We start from the raw sequence: 6,000 nt of genomic DNA, 5'->3' as shown, positions 1-6,000 counted from the left end.
TCAGTTTAACCGTTTACATTTAGTCTTATGTTATTTTCCATAAATGGAAGTTCTACATTTTAACAAGTTAAATTAAAACGAAAGTAGAAAAAAACATATCATTCACAGCAGAAATGGACTGTCCTTGTGGCGTTGGAATTTAGAGGGTGTTCGTCTTAAAAATAATAATAATAAAAGAATATAGAGAGGGTGTTGGATATCAACTAAAGCATAAGTTAAGAAAAAAGATAAGACCCACATTCAAATGCCTGAGTTTAGTCTGCAATATTAGAAAACAATTTCGGTTATCGTGTGAATCTGTAGATATATATATGTCCACAATTAAATAGATATTCTTAATTAGATTGATAATCTTCAATCTACCTTTGGTAGCCAATTGCAAGAAATCATAGATTATATGCAGCGTGTTAATACCAAAAAAAAAAGATTTGAAGAAGAAAGAAGAGCAGACGATGAGAAAGCAAGAAGAAGTTAGGAGAGTTGAAGATGAAAGAATAAGGAAGAATGATAATCATCACAAGAACATTGTGAGAGGAGGCAGTGATAGAGAATGAGGAAGTGGAAGTGGAAGTGGAAGTGGAAGTGGAAGTGGTTAAAAGCACCGATGGCATAGGACTCTAGATGTAATAGGTTTTTACTGTTTTGTATTTATTTCATATAATTCTAAAAAAAATGTTTTTTTTTCATATTTTGTCTCTATATATTGAACTGTTATGGTTGTTTTTTCTTGCGTCTTGCATATTAGTTTTTCATCATTAAATATGGGAAAATCTTTAGATCAAATTTGTAAGATGTTGGATAATATAAGTTTCGGCGATTTAAAATAAGGCTGTTAATTCAACAACATTTATTAAAAGTCAAGTCGAACTGAATCAAAGGAGAAAATTGATTATTTGTGAGTTAGTGTTTCTCGAGCCGAACTGATTGTCTACCAAAAATTGATCTTATTAATAATAATATATTCAATTGTAGCTTTTGGAAGATAGTTGATTCAAGGGTCACTGATTGAAGGAAAACTGATGACCTATCTAACTGAATCAGTCCGGCTTTGTAACAGACATTTTCTGAATTATCAAGTTCTTGAAAGTCTAACTGATCAAAAAAATTCACCACGCATATCTTATTTTATCTGATCATTTTGTGGTTAATATTTTTTTGAGAAATCATTGTAATTGAAAGTAAGAATTCTTACTAATAACTTTGTTTAAATTTTTGAAAATACTAAGAGTTTCAGTTAGGCAGTGGCAATTCCTGCTGAAATGAGCATTTGCAAACTTTTGTAATTGTCAAAGTCTTTTGGTGAAAATCCTTCCACAAGGAAGAAGGGATAACATAGGAGTTATTCAAGTCTCCGAACATATTGAAATAAACCATTGCATTTACATTTCAGTTATCCTGTTTTTAGCTTCTATTTGATAATCAAATTGTTATTTATTTAAGTCATTTCTGTGTTCAAATCATGTCAGTGATCTTCTTTCCACGTGTTACTCAACTTGTGTTCAGGGCATCCTGCTCGAAAACATGTAATACAATAAAATAGAAATTGGATCGAGCTATTCCGGGGTCCAATTTCTATTTTATTGTATTACATGTTTTCGAGCAGGATGCCCTGAACACAAGTTGGATCGCTTCTTTCTCAAGATTCTAACTGGACTGTCTGCCAGACCAGGTAGACATTCTAAAGTCATGCTATAAAACTGTTCTAAATTTTGAGTTTCTCTCAGGATTCAAGATAAGATGATCTAGCTACATATTGGTGTTCGGCTGGTGTTCTCATACTTGTAGACATATCCTACCTACCAGCTAGACTTGCACAGTATCCAAGGATATCAAAAGATCAAAAATGTCTCTCAATAAGATAAAGATCCACTACAAACAATTACTTTCCATAATTTAAATAATGTCAATGTGCATTAATTGCTACATACTATGTAAAGAAAGAAGACACGAGACAAGTTGTTTTTGCATCAGAAAGAGCAAAAGTTGAACATTGAAATAAGTTCAATTATAAAGAGAGAATGCCTCTTTCATTTGAAGGTCAAAAAACAAGCAACGAACAAACTTTCAAGCAATATCCATTATCAAGAACTCTAGCCCACTCATATGTAAATCTTCAAGTTTCTCGCTTAAATCTCGCATAAAGCTCAATCAGATCATCAAGGATCTTCCACTGCTACTCAAACACTCAAGCCGCCATTTTAGGATTTCTGTTAGAGTGTTGTTCATTATTACATTGTTGAATCGAAATATTCATACAGCCAGAGTTGGTTCTTTGTTTTAAGTTTGTACTAGGAGTTCCAGTTAAGCATTAGATAAATCCTAAACTGAAATGAGTTGTTACAAGCCATTGTAAAACAAAAATATTCTAATGCATTCCTTCCTAAAGTGGAAAAAGAGTAGATATAGAAGGATTCAATATTTGAACTTCCATAAAATTTTATCTACATTATTTATTTCTTGCACTTTTTTACCAGCTCAACTTGTTCATTCTGAAGTTAAGAGGCTAGTCATCTTGTTCCAGATTCTAAGGTGATGATTCAAATGAGAAACAATCAGATGGATTTTCCATATTTTTGAGCAGATTATTTGAAGATGCAAGAGCCTTACTGAGCAACTCTGACTTCGCAAAAGTTCAAGGCTCTCACTACAAAAAATATCCTTTCTGTCATGTCTACAAGACATGCAATGAATATCTCAACTGCTAGGATGTTGGTTATCAAGAATGAAATTGGAGAAGAAGATCATGCTGTAAAGAAACTCATTGCAAATAAAGGAAGAAAGGTAACTAGACCCAAGCCAAAGAGGAAACTAATTACGTAATCTAGTGACTCTAATGTAGCAACTCCTTCTCATCTTCGAAAAAGGTCAGAACAACTAAAATTAGAACAATGCCTACACCAATCAAGACAGTGCCTATCTTTCACGTACAAGTGATCGAGAATACTGAAAACAAGGCTACTGAACAGCCAACAGAAATATTAAAACTGAAAGCGGTGGTAGCACAATCGAGAAAAATCAGTATGCCAAAGGCTCTCCCTCCTCCAAGACCAAAAAAATGAGTAATCATCAGATATATCATCCAATCCACCAGGTTAGGAATGATCTATACCTTCTCCACAGCCATGAGGAAAGGAAAATATAAGGTCACTGAAGCTCAAGTCTTGGAACCGACATTAGTAATCCAGACTCAAATAGATCTGTTGATGGATGAAGTAAATGAATCTGCTGCGGAAAGATCAAATTCTTTGATGAATAGATGGAATTCAGAATAGTCATATTTGCAACAAAATTAAAGAAAAATGATGTGCTGAAAAGGTACATAGCACTAGAAAAGGTTGTTCTACATCAAGTCAAAATTGTGGTCATAACTGAAGCTCTTCAACAACGAGATTATCTTTATAATCTTCTAAAGATTCTAAAACTGACAACAATTTATGCCAAACAAAGATCCAACTATGATCATTCATGCCCATCCGTATTTGATGATATAGCTATGATAAATCAACTGGATATGGACATGGTCTCCCTGCAGATAAATGTCAAATTATGAGAGAATGATCATAAATTGTTTGAGCCAGTTGACTCTAAGGAGCGGAGAGTGGGTGTTTCTTAATCTCAGTCTTTCTCTGAGAAGACAACAAATACCGACTCCAAGAAAGCTAAACTACCTACTAAGTCGGATCATATCACCTCTACACCTCTGAGACATATTACACTAGCAAATGTTGAGAAAGTTTTGCAATCAATTGCACAACAACAAGATGATGATGAAGATGGTTTTTATTGATTGAACTACTTGCCACATCTCCCTTGACCAAGAAAACTGATGCAGTGATCTCTAATGCACAAGTCATCATATCTGATGATGTACTTATGATTGAATATGATGAAGTTGTTTTTGTTTGAGGAATTATACAGGAATTAGTTGAGATAGCTATGACCGAGCAAGATGATCCAGAACCTGAAGAACAAATCAGTCTGATTATAAAGGAACAAGCTGAGGTACCTATCATCCAAACTGAATCAAGAGTCCTAATGATCGAACAAGCAAGACCTTCTAGCTAATAGACCTTCAAGAAAAGTAATATTCAAAATAATAGAACTGAATATACTAACAACTGTTCGCCTTGAATGATTTGAATGATGCATAGATTTTGAGACTCTTTTGCCAGAAGATCATCTAATTTGCCGTGGACTTGATCTATGTGCTTGCTAACTGGTCGAACTGACTCAAACTGGACTCAAATGATGCTGAACCGCATTTATAATCTATATTGATCTGATATGTCAATGAAGCGGCGACATTTATGATGATTAAGCTCCACTTAACTTATCGGTTTCAGCCTGTAATGGGTTTCGTCTGTTGATCAGTTGAACTGTTAGACTGCAACTGAAATCTTGTCCGCTGATCAGTTTAGTTGATCTGCTGTCAGCTTGGACTCAACACCTTTCAAGTTGCTAAAACAACAAAATTAGGGAGTCGAGTGAAGTGACTACAACGTTAGTTGCAGAGCCAAGACCTTCTCTCTCCCCACGGTAAATCCATATAAAATTTTTAAGAGGATTTTGAAATACATTTTAAATACTATTTTAAAACATCAGTTTTCAAATGTCATTCTTATAACAACTAGCTCTGATACTAATTGAAGGATCGTTTGCTGGGGACCTTCAGTGCTTCAAACAAAATATTCTCCAAGAGCTGCAATAGCTTGTGTTCTAAGAATGTATACACCGATGAATTAGATTTAATTTGGTATTAAACAAAGAGGAAAACACTCGAAATATTCCTTCATTACGAAACACTAACATATTTTATATCCTGTGAAACTGAATAACTGAAAAAACGGGAATAAGTTTTGACATATATCAGTTCAGTTATGGCGAAAAACTGAACCGACGGATGCTCTTACTGATCAAATCAGTTTGAAAACACTAGTTAAAAAATTAAATACACAAGATATGTTTATGGATGTTCGGAGAATTCAGCTGCTCCTACCACCTCAGATAGGATCCACTAGAAGATTTTGATTAATTACAACAAGTGTAATAACCCACCCAGCTTAGAAATTACCTACTGCCTAACTGAACTCCTAGACTAGACTGAAAACAACACCTTTAAGTCAACACTTGTTTAACGTATTTGTGTCAAAGACTACATACACAAGTTTATTGTGTTTGTGCAAGACTGTATTTGAGTGGTGGTGTGTGTGTGTGTGTGAGAGCTAAACAAGGAATGCACCACGAAGGTGTTCTCACACACAGAGGGAAGTAAGCTTCTAAACTAAGCTGATATGGCTTGAATATTCCCTCTGGGCTGATTGCTTCTTGAAACCTGATAAGCAAATAAGCGTGCCCTTTTTCTTTGTATCTTCACACACTCTTGTATGTTCGTATATTTGCTGATGGTCTTGAGCTTGTATTTATAGAGGCATTGAGACCGTACTCCAGGACTCATCACATGTGATCGTTGCATCTTGAATGCGTTCCTTGATATATGTGTCTCGACTTTCCTGACATGCCTCTAGGAATCTCTCGGATTTAATCTTTGCTGCAACGTCCATTATTGTACCTTTGATCGTACAAATGATTTTGCATCTTTGTGTGTAGCTGGAATCCACTTAGGTAAGCTTGTCTTGAATTAAAACTGATGCACCTAACTGATCTTCAGTTGGACTGGTGAAATCAGTTGACTCGTCAGTTATACTGATTTCACTCTTTCAGTTGAACTTGTCAGCTGGGTTCTTCATCAGTTGAACTCTTCATAAGCTGGTTGGACTTCTGAAAGTCTTCTGCTGAACCACTTTTAGCTGGATAATCAGTTGAACTGTTCTTTGATATGTCAGTTGAACTGATTCAATTTTGTCGATCAATTGGTGTTTTCAGTTTACGTTTTGATAACTTCAGTTTTGGCTCGATAACTGATCAGTTCGAAGCCTGATCAATTCCAACTTCCTGCGCACTTAGGTAAATCATTAGAAACAAAATAACAAATTTTGTTAA

The sequence above is a fragment of the Primulina tabacum genome, chromosome 1, assembly GCF_025594145.1.
Source record: "Primulina tabacum isolate GXHZ01 chromosome 1, ASM2559414v2, whole genome shotgun sequence".
NCBI classification, from domain to species: Eukaryota; Viridiplantae; Streptophyta; class Magnoliopsida; order Lamiales; family Gesneriaceae; genus Primulina; species Primulina tabacum.
The sequence above is the reverse complement of the archived record's forward strand: the minus strand, read 5'-3'. Positions refer to the sequence as shown.